The sequence below is a fragment of the Dermacentor silvarum genome, unplaced genomic scaffold (genome assembly GCF_013339745.2).
Source record: "Dermacentor silvarum isolate Dsil-2018 unplaced genomic scaffold, BIME_Dsil_1.4 Seq962, whole genome shotgun sequence".
NCBI classification, from domain to species: Eukaryota; Metazoa; Arthropoda; class Arachnida; order Ixodida; family Ixodidae; genus Dermacentor; species Dermacentor silvarum.
Window position 1 is genome coordinate 9784 of NW_023607023.1, and position 14227 is coordinate 24010.

Here is a 14227-nt window from a genome sequence, read left to right on the forward strand (position 1 = left end):
GCAATAGGCCATACTCCGAATAATGATGTACAGTTCTTTGCGGTTGTTCAGGTAGTTTGTTTGTTTTGTTTGCAACTTGCGGGGCAAAGAAACAGTCCAAAAAGACTGAGAATGGAAGCCTAGGAAACGTAGTGAGTTCAACTACACGAGCATCTGGTTCCTTGCCCTACAAGATGGTTCAGAAAAAAAGGGATAACGCAAAAATGAATTATAATTAGTGACTTCGAGAGCGCACTTGCGCCTTTTATAATTTAAAATCATATTTCATAAACACAAGCTTTATCCCGACACTTATGCCAGTAGTTCTTGCAGGCACTGCAATGACTTCGCTAGCCTAGACCATATGCTCTGGCGTTTCCCCTCGTTGTGAGGCACGCAACAAATCAATGAGGACAAGTGGCTCTCCGCTATCAAGAGCCCCGATTCCGGGGCGCAACTATGGGCTGTCCAGTGGGCCCACGATGCGGCGGTCGGGCATGGCCTGACTGTCCCAACGTGGGAGCGGCCCGCTGCGCGTTGAGTCGCGTACCTCAGGACTTTCATTAAAGTTTTACATCCATGCATCCATCCTGTTGCGAGGCTATTGAGCTTTGCTTCTGTCTTCACTGTATCAATCTTCAAACCTACTTTTACACTTCGTCGCTTAGGGTCCTTGATCATTTGTTGTAATTCATCCGCAGCGTTGCTGAATAGGACAGCGTGATCTGCAAACCACCAGTTGCTGAGATATTCGCCGTTAGTCCTAACTCCTAAAGCTTCCCAGTCCACTAGCTTGTTTACTTCTAAGCATGCAGCGAATAGTGTTGGAGAGATTGTGTCTTCTTGCCGGACCTTTTTCGTGATCGGTATTGTTCCTTTTGTAGAGAATTAGAGTAGTTCTGGATTCCTTATAGATATTTGCTAAGCTATTCATGTATGCTTACTGTAATCCTTGATTTCCCAATGCTTCCATGACTGATGGTATCTCTACTGAATCAAATGCATTTTCGTAATCTATGCAAAACACATAGAGAGGTTGTGTGTACTGGGCACGTTTTGAATTGCCTCATTTAAGACATCAATGCGATCCTTTAAAGAATATCTCTTCCTAAAGCCAACCTGCTCTCTTGGTTGAATAAAGTCAAGTGTTGCCCTGCTTACAATGAAAAATGACATTGGTGAATATTTATACAATTCGGAAAGCAAGCGAATGGGCCTATAACTATCCAATTCTGTAACGTCTCTCTTCTTGTTGATTCTTATAATGTTGACATCTCCCGACTCTCTGGTACACTTGAAGCCGTGAGGCGTTGCGCATAAAGGGTAGCAAACATTGCAAGTATAATATTGCCTCCATCTTTGAATAAATCGACAGTTGTTCCATCTTCTCCTGGCGCTCTTTCCCGCACATCTTTTGCAAACCGCTACCAAGCTTATTGCTAGTTACAGATGGAACATCTGTGTCCTCTTTTTAGCTGCTTCCAATAATGGTTGTGTTTCTGCTCAGGGTACTGTACAGGAAAGTCTCTGGTGTTTTGACTATATCACTGAAATTACTGATGACATTACTCTGCTTATCTTTCACTGCATCTCCCCTTCCCGTGCAGGATAGCAAACCGGACGTTGGTCTGGTTAACATCCCTACCTTTCCTTATTTTTATATCCATTTCACATAACTTTCTTTCACTATTCCAAGTTTCCTTTTCAATAATTTCATGTTGTCCCCCTTTTGTACTGCTTTCTAAATCTTTGCAATGTTTGTTTTTAATATCGCCTATTTTCTTCTTATTTATTGGTTTTGACAGTTCAGCAAATTCAGCAAAGCCCGAAACAGTCTAAATAGTGCCACATAATACAATATAAATAGACTTAGAATATTTTGAAAGTTATTATTTATATATGCGAAATGCGACTGTCGGAAGGCGGAAGCTAATAAGGCGAGTCTGGCGCGAAAACCTAACAGTTTATACAACCACGTCGATAGTGAAGAAAAATGCTGCCAGAACTTATTAAGGTGCTTGGTAAAATTTTCGGACTTTCAATGTTGAAAAACGTGCTTTCACTTGTATTTACGAATGAAATATTGTGTTCATCTGACGTCCCGTGAGGCTTGTCTTAGTTTTTCTCACAGCGAGCATTTCTCAAGTTTTGGCACTAGTTCATATTTCACAGAACTTCTTCAAACAGACAACACGTGAGAAGAATTTCAAAATTCCGTTCCTTTCTTGAAGTGTTCCCTGCTTCTTTGTTTTGCTTTTCTTCTCTCCCTGTTAACAATGCCGATTTCAAATATAATCCTGAGAACCATCTTTTCTACGTAAGTTGCAAAAGTGCCTCGACTGTTCTCTCATTCAGCCCAGTCATTTGTCATTGTTCCGCTGAAGTAATGAGTCCACGAAGCTATGTGTTCTCTACCTGCTACGTGTTCCTTCTTTCTCGCTAAAATAATAACCAGAAACGCTGTGGTGTCATTACTGTAGAGCCTAAAACTAAAAAAAACGAGGTTCTTGCGCCTTTGCATGTGCAATCATAAAAACATAAAAATCGACGTTTTCATCTGCAAAAGGCCACAGCCAAAGTTCTACAGCTCGGGCACTATGTAACAACATATTTAGGGGATGGTCATTCAAAATTCCTCTTTATGCTGAAAAAAAAGGAGGAACACGAGAACAGAATGTCAGTACCAAACTTCCAGAGGGAAACCAGGAAAAGTGAAGACATTAATTAACCCTCCTGCAGCAATGCTGGTGGCAGATACAGTCGCGAAAGTCGAGACTATTCCAGTAGTTTCCATCTTAACGGGATAATTGCAGTAGTAACAGGCTCAAACAATGGTCTGCCTCACCCAAATATGAGGTCAGACAAGTTTGTACAGCTGTACAACTAAATTACCACATTTTGTAGACCTCGCAGGCCCTTGTGTAACGTATCCGTCAACGTAGTTTCATTAAAAAGACGCTAAAAAGATGTTTGCTCTATAGTCGGCAAAGGGGAACAACAAAATGAGACTCCCATAGTGCAGGAAAACATCGAAGCGCCAGGCATTCCACTTCACTACAGTACATTTAGCCCCGATAATCGATCAAACCACATTTGGCGGCAAACATAAATGATATATGGTCAAATGTGGTACTGCTAAATGTTGCCTATACATCTGCTCGCGGCTTTGCTAAACCTAAAATTGAACTCACACGCATATATCTCAGCGTAAGAATCAAATAAAGAATCGAGACTGCAAGGAATGAAGGTTTTGCCCAAGGCTGCAATAATCTAAATAATCAGTGCAATTATCTCTCCGGATCTCAGTCTGTAACATATTGCGTGCGGCACACGAAACTCACGGACGATAAGAAAGGAATGGACGACACGAGCACAAAACTCTCAATCGGCGTTCTTACCGAAGGAACATTTATAAAAAAAACTCTTAAATGCGCTTCCTGGTATTGAAACCAACACCTCAACAAACAAGGAATTGTCGAAGTCACAGCAGGCTGTAAGCGACTTTAGTGTGAATAGCATCAGGCGACCACAAATTACGAGCTAGGTAGTTCTTTTGTAGTTATTGCGACATTTCACATTTAAGGACAAATCGAAAGAAAGCTGATAAAGTGCGGTTGATATTTCCACCTCCTAAAATGATATCTCGTTTGGTAAAGCCCGTAGAACTGTGAACCTCTGTCTGTGGCCACGGACAACTTCAAGTACTCTGTTTATGGAACTTTGTATGCTTAGATATGTTTGTGGTTCCCCAGACTTGTGTAAATAACTTTTATGTATTCATGTGTATTCAGGGTTTTTCTTTTTTTTTACTGTATTCAGTGTTTATTGGTGTTTTAGTGATTTCATTTTGTTTGCTATGCGACGAGGAGTTGCCGGGGAGACTCCAACGCCTACTTTAGTGTCACGTACAAAAGTGATTCGACGCCTTTTCACCATTAGCCCTCTGCTATAGGTCCAATGTTTTCGGGCTGCGCCCACTTCACCTGTCTGTCACGCGACCTCCCAAAACCGCGAAAACTCACCGCGTCAAAGTGACGTGTCCACTAAAAAAATGCATTAATATGCCGAACAAAACTGAAAATGTTTCTGAATAGCCAGAGACGGCCCCGTTCCGAAAGGAATAGAAGATGGCTGGCCGCCGATCGCTCAGGCCCTCGCTACTCGCACCTTCCGGTGAGCTTGTATTTATTTGTGCATGATAAATCCGTGGCAGTAAAACGTTATCGAGCCCTTTCGGCACGTGTACGACACCGCTCTGCCAACTCTTCCTTGCTTAGGATCCGTTTTAGCGGCATTGTGATCCTTGCGTTTCACACCGCCACGATTTTCGACCAGTCACCGCAAGCTAAGTAAGGTGAAGCGAACCAATCGGAGAAGCCGGCACTTCCTTCTTCATGCGGTTATCTATTTTCACTGTGTTGGCTCGGCCCCATCGAAAATCTCTCCACTAGAGCGTTCTCCTCGCCTCTTGACAGCCAATTAGATAAGAAAAACCGCAGAGTGTAAGCAATGTTATTGGTTTTGAAAGCGAACGAAGGTGACCTCATATAAACGAGGAGAGTGTTTAATTGGGTTGTTCAGACAACGCTGCGGGTCACCGCCCAATGCTTTCATTGGTGTTTACGTAAATTTGACGTCACAAGATTGGAATAAAAACAGTTTGGAATAGCTTTACGTTATAGCGTCCCTGATTTTGGATTTCAGAAAAGGGGGCTGACGCCGGCTGCAGTTCACTGCCGGGACGACCCGTGGCACCAGAGTGGCAAGCCCCGCCCACGGCGCCGCGTTACAAAAGTAGAGTTAATAAAGACCCATCATAAGGCTGTATCGGACATTAAGCTGATAAGAACATATATGCTATACAAAGAGAAGATTATTGTCAAGTACTTCCTTATACAAGACTAACACAGTTCGTGCATCATACATTTGCTTGAAATCTATTTACGTTTGCTCAATCTGTAACACTAATTTAGCTGATAAGAACAGATACTATACAAAGAGAAGTTTATTGTCATCTTCTCACATATACAAGGCTAACACTGTTGTGCATCATACATTTGCTTGAAATCTATTTACATTTGCTTAATGTGTAACACTAATTCACATTTATTTCGTAACATTTCTGTTGTGAAATTTTTCTGTCTTAACATAGATGCATTGGCACTTTACATACATGTTACTTGATTCCTCTTCTGCGGAGCGGGGGGGGGGGGATACATCATCCCCGTTTTTCAACATCTGCAGGTTGTTTTAGCTTCTGTACAAACACTATATGTGAAAACCATGTTCGCAGTTTGTTTTCTCCGTGGGTTCGAAAGAGCACTAAAGAGCATAATGCAAAACCGCGTTTACATTGCTTTAGTTGGTTTCCCTGCGAGGGGGCGGTAGGCGGATTAAGGAGATAACTCTCGAGTTAATAAGGAATGATGGGTGCTTCCACTTTGTCTTTTAACTTCCCTAAATCGCGTATGCCACTTCCTTAAGGATAGGATAGGAATAAACTTTATATGTCCAACGATTATGCCTGTTGGGTTACTCCAAACTAAGCGCAACAAGTTGCTTGCTTCTAATAAGATAAGTTCTAAATTGTAATTAAACACGAACATCTAAATTACTCTCCTTATCATAAAATGGTATATTTTATTTTCATATTTATGCCCCAACGCCAACACCCGCAAATGTCTTTGGGGCCCCAATTTTGGGGGCGCCTATTCTAAAACTTTATTAGCACATCAACATGGTTTGATTTTTGACAGTAACCGGTTTTCACAGCATAACTACCGTTATCAATTGATTGTTTACCTCTGCTCTTCGTGCGTCGTCGCGGCTTTTACCATTTCGAGCGAGTTACGCTCGGGACGCGTATTTCTATTTGCGCCCAAGCCCAGTGTTCGACCGCTGGCGCCGCCATGCGCCGCTTGCGCGTACCATGTTTCGAACCGCCGCCGTTGGAACGGAGAACACGCTGAGCACGACTGTGGCATGACTGTGGCTGCTGCTAAGGGATCGATGCCATTCCTAAATAAACGCATCACCGTTTTGATGATCCAAATATATTCTCACTATCAGGGAGGGAGCAGTCTACCTGACTGGAGCAGTATTTTTTGGGGGTGTTGCTACGCTGCGCTCCGCAACGTAGCAACACCCAGCGTAGCAAGGCCCAGCACCCAGCCTAGCAACAACCAACACCCAGCGTAGCAACGTTGGGGTGTTGCTACGCTGCGCTTCGCAACACCCCAACGACCGCAGCTTCGAATCGGCGCCCGGCACCGGGGCTTCCGGCGCGGCACCGGGGTTCAACCGACCGCGCCGCCAAACAGAGAGGGAAAAAAGAAAAGCGTGATACCAAGAAAAAAATAAAAAGTTAATAGCCTAGGCACTGAGGCTCAGGTGGCAAAAGCTCAGGTGGTAAAACGCACGCTCACGCTCAGCACATGCTCAGGTGGCAAAAGGCAGAGCCAGTTAGATCTACGGGGCCTACATGACACCATGCTTAATATCGAAAATATTAGAAATCAAAATAATGAACGATCCGGAAGGCAACAAAGTTTTCAGCGATCACAAACCTTTTAGATTTACAGTAAACTGTAAAGCTAAGAGACGGTCGAGACGGATCAGCAAACACTCCATCATTGTGGCGGATGGACCCTGCTCTGTTGCACGACCAAAAAGAATGCGAAAGCATCAAGCACTAACTTAAGAAGAGCTTGGAAACGAGTCAAGAAAATGAAACTTGGGATAGCTTAAAGCAACAATGGAAGAGCATTCTTATCGAAGCAGGGGAGAATAAGAAAAGGAGAGTTATAAGGAAAGTAAATGAAACTGCAATAATAATTAGGATAATAGAAAGAGGAAGAAACTTAACCTGTATGCAAGTGTATGTAGATGGCCTACACGCAAAATACACGCAATGTGTAAAAGAAGCAGCAAGATGTGCCAGAAAGAACCAGACAGAATCCCAGAGTTTCAATCAAATAAATCTAGATCACGGTACCAATGTACCAGAACAGAAAAGCGAGAGGAAGGCCAAAATAGAAGAAATCCGCAAGAGAAATTGTGAAGTAACCAAAGATGAGGAAGGTACCAAAACAATATTTTTGAACACTTTCAAGAACTATTGAAAGACAAAAACCCCAACCAAGTGTTAGATACTTCAAACTGGCTACAAAACCTTCCACAGATATCGGGCGAAGATAAAGATCAATTATATGCCCCGACTACAAAGGAAGAAGTATTCCGAACAATAAAAAAATGACGAGACAGACAGCACCAGGACCAGACGGAATTTTAACCGGGTTTTATTATGTGTTCTTCGTTATAATTGGTACAAAATTAGTGGAAGTATTAAACGACCTTGTAAATCACAAGAAGTACCTAGTTCATTCACCCAAGGAAGAAAAATTCTACTGCCCAAGCCAAATACAGACCTATGTGACATCAGCGCCTGGAGACCGATCACATTGCTAAACAGTGATTACAAGATAGCGGCAACACTACTAGCACAAAGGTTAGGTACAATTCTTCCCACCATAATTTCACAATTTCAAGAGGCAGCAATACCTGGCAGATCAATATTCGCGGCGCTAACACTCACAAGAGAAACATTTGCATATACTAAACACAACGAAATCAAAGGTGTTTTCATTACAATAGACCAAGAAAAAGCTTACGACAATTAAAGCATCAATATACAGGGTGTTTCTGCGAACACTTTCAAAAATTCTTAAAGGTTGCCTGCGGCAGACAGCACAATTCTGGTTGATGAGCTGGTCTACTCCAAGAGGCGGACATTACTTCCACAAGAAACTGAAACGCGTAATTGAATAATTAACATAAATTCACTAATTAAGTTTTTAACTAATTACCTGATGGCCAATATTGCAATTTACAAATTGTAGCCGTGGAGTTCGCAAGGCGGATCCACTTGGAACGAATTCTCGGGAGGACACCAGTTTCGAGATATTAATTCCCGAACTTTTCGGAGAAATGCACTGGCGTTCCAGTTAGGTTCTTAACAAAACGTCGCTTTTTGCATTGAAGCACAAAATTAAATAGAAATTTTGAAAGTGTTCGCTGAAACACCCTGTATTTATGAAACAATGAGGAAAGTTGGCTTTCCAGCAGACTTCATCGAAATAATCAAAACATTATATCAGGACAATACGAGCGAAATCCAAATCAACAGCACAGTCACAAAGAGATTCGCAGTGACAAAAGGAGTTCGCCAAGGGTGTGGACTGTCACCGGGACTGTTCGTCCTAACACTTTATCCCCTTCGAAAAACAGTTGAAGACGAAAAAAAGATGAGAGGTTTTTCCCTGCCCGGAAACCTGGAAGTTGAAATTTATGTCTTTGCTGATGACATATCCCTCCTTCTCAGAGATGAACATAGGTATACAACCTTCCCCAAAATTTTCGGTGAATATGCGACCGTATCCGGGGCACGCATAAACGAAAACAAAAGTAAAGCACTCCTGTTTGGCATATTCGAAGAACAAAGCCTGGCAAGTATAGAGTTTGTGTCAGGTGCAAAGTTACTTGGAATATGGTTTGAAGCCGGGCCTGTGTCTCCAAAAGTTGGGAAGAGCCCTTGAAAATGCCACTCAAATAGTTGAACAACCAAGTTATCCCCAACTAAGCCTACTAGACAGGGCAGAAGAAGTCAGGACTAAACTATGTGAACCGCGTTTTCACGTGAAAAACATTACAAAAATGCCCTGTCAGGTCGCCAATAACTTAATTTCCTGATATTTCCCTACTTGTTGAACTAAAAACCGGCACCTGTAAATAATTTCAAGATTACCAACGTCAAGAGGAGGTCTAGCTGTACCAAATGTAGCGCTGATAGCGCGAGTATTAGCAGCCAAAACAATGGTCACACTAGTGAGAACAAATGACTATGTGGGAAAACATGTCGCAAGATACTGGCTTAGTACACTAGACAGATTTATATCAACAGAAAAGTGGCAAGGCCGAAGAGCCAAAACGCCGTTACAGTTCTATAAGGATGCAATCCACACAAAGAGCCATAGAGGAACTGTATCCAGATTCTACCTTAGAAGTGAGTGCAAACGTTGCACTCCAGGAACTCGACCCTGACGAAACAAAGAAGAGTGCGCCAGAAAAATATGCCTTCTGGAGGAAAGCACCATTACCCAGGGATGTACGGCAATTCGAGTGGAAACGGAGCTGGGGCGTCCTCCCAACCAAGATACGTCTAGCACGTCTTGGCGTCACACCAACGGAGCGATGCCTCAACTGCCAGAATCCCGAAACCCAAAAACATTCACTCAAAGAATGCACCTCAGCTAAATCAGTTTGGAGATTGGCAAGTGCCGATTTGAAGTTGAAATTAATGAAACCAGAAAAGAAGAAATCCTTCTTCGAAAAATTACTGCACCACTATACTTACCATTTATCTTCGGAGAGGAGAGGGTTGGCGGAGGTCAAAAGAAAACCACAAAAAGCTGTGTATCCAGTTATGAAAAACACAAGAATCGTAATGAGCGAAACACTAAACAAGGAACTAGCAATAAATTGATTAGACAACTTCTTAAGGAAGTGGCATACGCGATTTAGGGAGGTTAAAAGGACAAAGTGGAAGCACCCATCATTCCTTATTAACTCGAGAGTTATCTCCTTAATCCGCCTACCGCCCCCTCGCAGGGAACCAACTAAAGCCATGTAAACCCGGTTTTGCATTGTGCTCTTTAGTGCTCTTTCGAACCCACGGAGAAAACAAACTGCGAACATGGTTTTCACATATAGTGTTTGTACAGAAGCTAAAACAACCTGCAGATGTTGAAAAACGGGGATGATGTATCCCCCCCCCCCCCGCTCCGCAAAAGAGGAATCAAGTAACATGTATGTAAAGTGCCAATGCATCTATGTTAAGACAGAAAATCTTCACAACAGAAATGTTACGGAATAAATGTGAATTAGTGTTACACATTAAGCAAATGTAAATAGGATTTCAAGCAAATGTATGATGCACAACAGTGTTAGTCTTGTATAAGTGAGTACATGACAACAAACTTCTCTTTGTATAGTATCTGTTCTTAACAGCTAAATTAGTGTTACACATTAAGCAAATGTAAATAGATTTCAAGCAAATGTATGATGCACAACAGTGTTAGTCTTGTATAAGTGAGCACATGACAATAAACTTCTATTTGCTATAGTATCTGTTCTTATCAGCTAAATTAGTGTTACACATTAAGCAAATGTATGATGCACAACTGTGTTAGTCTTGTATAAGTAAGTACTTCACAATAAACTTCTCTTGTATAGCATATGTTCTTATCAGCTTAATGTCTGATACGGCCCTATGATGGGTCTTTATTAACTCTACTTTTGTAACGCGGCGCCGTGGGCGGGGCTTGCCCCTCTGGTGCCACGGGTCGTCCCGGCAGTGAACTGCAGCGAGGGTCGGCCCCCTTTCCTGAAATCCAAAATCAGGGACGCTATAATGTAAAGCTATTCCAAACTGTTTTTATTCCAATCTTGTGGCGTCAAATTTACGTAACCACCGACGCAAGCATCGGGCGGTGACCCGCTGCGTTCTCAGACCAGCCCAATGAAACATTCTCCTCGTTTATAGCAGGTCACCTTCGTTCGCTTTCAAAACCAATAACATTGCCTATACAGCGGATTTTCATATCTAATTGGCTGCCAAGAGGCGAGGAGAACGCTCTAGTGGAGAGATTTTCGATGGGGCCGAGTCAACACAGTGAAAATAGATAACCGCATGAAGAAGGTAGTGCCGGCTTCTAGCGATTGGTTCGCTTCACCTTACTTAGCTTGCGGTGACTGGTCGAAAATCGTGGCGGTGTGGAACGCAAGGATCACAATGCCGCTCAAACGGATCCTAAGCAAGGAAGAGTTGGCAGAGCGATGTCGTACACGTGCCGAAAGGGCTCGATAACGTTTTACTGCCACGCAAAAAGGTTTATCATGCACAAATAAATACAAGCTCACCGGCAGGTGCGAGTAGCGAGGGCCTGAGCGATCGGCGGCCAGCCATCTTCTATTCCTTTCGGAACGGGGCAGTCTCTGGCTATTCAGAAACATTTTCAGTTTTGTTCGGCATATTAATGCATTTTTTTCGTGGACACGTCACTTTGACGCGGTGAGTTTTCGTGGTTTTGGGAGGTCGCGTGACAGACAGGTGAAGTGGGCGCAGCCCGAAAACATTGGACCAATAGCAGAGGGCTAATGGTGAAAAGGCGTCGAATCAGGAATAATTATTTTTCTTTTGTGCGGTTTAATCATGCATAATCAGTGTGTACACGTTATATCAGATAGGGAGCTATCGTCGTTTTCGTGACGTCGCGTGACAGACAGGCGAGGTTGGGAGTGGCCCGAAAATGTTTTGACCAATCGTGATGAGCTGATTGCAGAATTGGAATAATGGTCTATGACGATCAAATGAGTATTTTGCGGTGCAAAGGCTAAGTATGACCAAAGAGCACCAGGCCTGTGGTAATGAATTGGTAATAAGTGATGAATTGTAAGCGGTAAACGTGACAAGTATGTTAAGACGCATAAAGAACACTTGCTGTACAGTGTTTAAAATATATATCGACGAAAATTATGGCAATGAGTAATGAGGTCTTCTATGAACACAAGTACATTGCGAAAGGACAATATGGTACACTAAATTATGTCAGCAGTAAAAACTTGCAAAATTCACTACTCTCTAGAGAAGCCTTAGAAATGCAAGGGCCCGGTGGCATGTGCTATGCAAGACACTTCTATCGCAGCAGCATGATATGGCGAAATGATGTGCTACGAATTTCTTGGGCTAACAACATGTAACATGACATCAATCGAGAAACCTATAAGTGCTTTGGTGTCAAAAAACGGTTCTGCACCGCAAAAAACTACAGCGCGTAGCAGACGACCCTCGCTTCCCGCGCGCTTCGCGAGCGCGAAAAGCCCACGGTTCCAACGGGTCCGGAGCAGCAGCGGCGCGGCGCGGCAGTTCACAGAAAAAGGCCCTCGCCGGAGCCGGCGCTTTGGACACTCTCCCATATTCTAGGTCACTCTAGTGGTGCCATCCTTTGACCTAGAGTGTACTAGAATATGGTCGAGTGGGACGAGTGGCTGGGGCGGCGCATGCTTTGCCGTGAGGCGCCCGACGTGGAAAAATACTGGGGCGGCGCTGCGGTCCAAGTGGATTGGGCCGCATCAAGGTCGCGCCGTTAGAAACTGCTGGCGATACTGCTCGGCAGGGTCATTCGTACTACTTCGCGCGCTGGTATTTGCGTTCAGACCGCTCAAACGGGGTTCATAATTGCATATGACATCTATTTATTCCTTAAGAATAAATTACTTTCTTCCTCTTCTTTATTTATTTTTATTATTTTTTAATACCGCTCGGTCATTACGCGTGCATTGCGGCCGCAGTGTCGGCTTTCATTCTACTATGTTATTGTACGGTTCCCTTCGGGGAAAAATATTTTTCTCGTTCTTCAAGCAGCGTGTATCTCTCGTGTGTATTGTTGCACATAAAAGTTTTTCATCAGTAGGTCCTGCAAAACGCAGAAGGAGAAAGATATGCAACCTTCCTGCTTGCCGCTTCAAACAAATAAAACATAGCTGCCCATCCGGCGCCTTGTCCTCAGATTTACGGGAAGTATTGTTATAGAAAAAAAAAAAGCTTCAGCGCATCATTTCATTCGAGTTTTCGCCTTTATCGCGTAACAGAATGCGGAGTAATCGTTAAGGGGTCATTTATTGCAGTCAGACCTCGAGCGCCGAAAACGGTTTTAGTTAATTAAATCAAATCAAAGGGGAATTTTATTACACAATAATATAAAAAATGCATACAAAGATATTTGATCCCATAGCCTAAATCGGCTATTCTATATGGTAATATTTGGCCGTAAGCCGTACGTGGATTTTTTTCCAGTCGATACTTCAAAAAAAGAAAAGAAAAAGAAAAGAAAGTCTGCGCGGTAGCCTAATTAGTGGCTATATAGTATAGTGGATATTGTCCTGAGCACGCGGGTTTAATCCAGGCCGCGGAATTCGATGGGAACGAAATGGAAAAAGACTCGTGCACTTCTATTTAGGTGCACGTTAAAGAACCCCAGGTGGCAAAAACTATATAAACCGGGTGCCTCAATTGCATCGTGGTTTTGCCACGCAAAACCGAAGAATTTGCTTATATTAAAAAAAGAAAAAAGCAGGTGGCTGCGTTCTTCGGCTTATTTCTGGGGGTGTCAACAGCATAAATTATTCTCGAGTCTGATTTCCGAGAAAAACATGTTACGCTTATCCTACATTTCATGCATAAATGTAATGCCGTTCCCAAATGTATGACCGCTTAACTCAGCAGCTTGTATATTATAAACAGCTGCTTTCAGTTATTCGGTGCACTATCATAACGACCATAATGAAACAATTAAAGGAACGGCATGTCTCACGTACATGTAGAGGTATGTGCAGATCTGTTGCGTTCGTTGAAGAAGATAAGTGTGGCACCACACGAGGCACTCAGTTTTAATGGGTTGAAAACACGGTGAGACTGTCAAAAATCCTTGTCTGAATCAAGTTAGCTGATTTACAGGCTGTCCTAAAACGGGGCGTTTATATTGATTGAGAGCTAGGAACTTGTTAAGCAGGACTTATTACCTCCCGTCTGTGAATTCTCTCGGGAACTGGGCCTTTGCGCAACAGCCACGACTCTCCGGCAGCACAATCATTCGGAATGACAGTCCTCACTTGCATGCAGTCACTCACCTTTGAGACTTCAATGGTGCTGTTATGCGTTACATTCGAACGGAAACGACTATTCGGCATCGTACACCCCCCCCCCCCCCCCACACAACACACACACACACAGACACACACACACACACACACACACACACACACACACACACACACACACACACACACACACACATATATATATATATATATATATATATATATATATAAGATGGTTTTGGCTGCTATGAATATTATTTCTGCGAATGTGAGTTTTAATTGCAGTATTCACTAGTAAGTGTGTTTGTTACTGCAAACACGTGCGCTTATTCCGGTCGGGAGTTCTCACTTTTTCAATTATTGCATTTGGAAGATTCTTATTTTTTCCCTTACATATATATCGTGAATATGTCTATATATTTACCCTTTGATTTAATTACCTAGACACACATTGGTCGTTCTTCGCGCGACGCAGTTAATAAACCTGGTTTATTTCACTCTAATATTGTTTTCTTCGATCATTGTCCCTGAT

The 14227-nt window shown here is 42.9% G+C and overlaps 2 pseudogenes; one reads left to right on the forward strand and one right to left on the reverse strand.

Moving 5' to 3' along the window:
- Positions 1-4682: 4682 nt before the first annotated feature.
- On the reverse strand, positions 4683-4855 carry LOC119435858 (U2 spliceosomal RNA; annotated as a pseudogene).
- Positions 4856-10252: 5397 nt separating this feature from the next.
- On the forward strand, positions 10253-10421 carry LOC119435857 (U2 spliceosomal RNA; annotated as a pseudogene).
- Positions 10422-14227: the final 3806 nt, after the last annotated feature.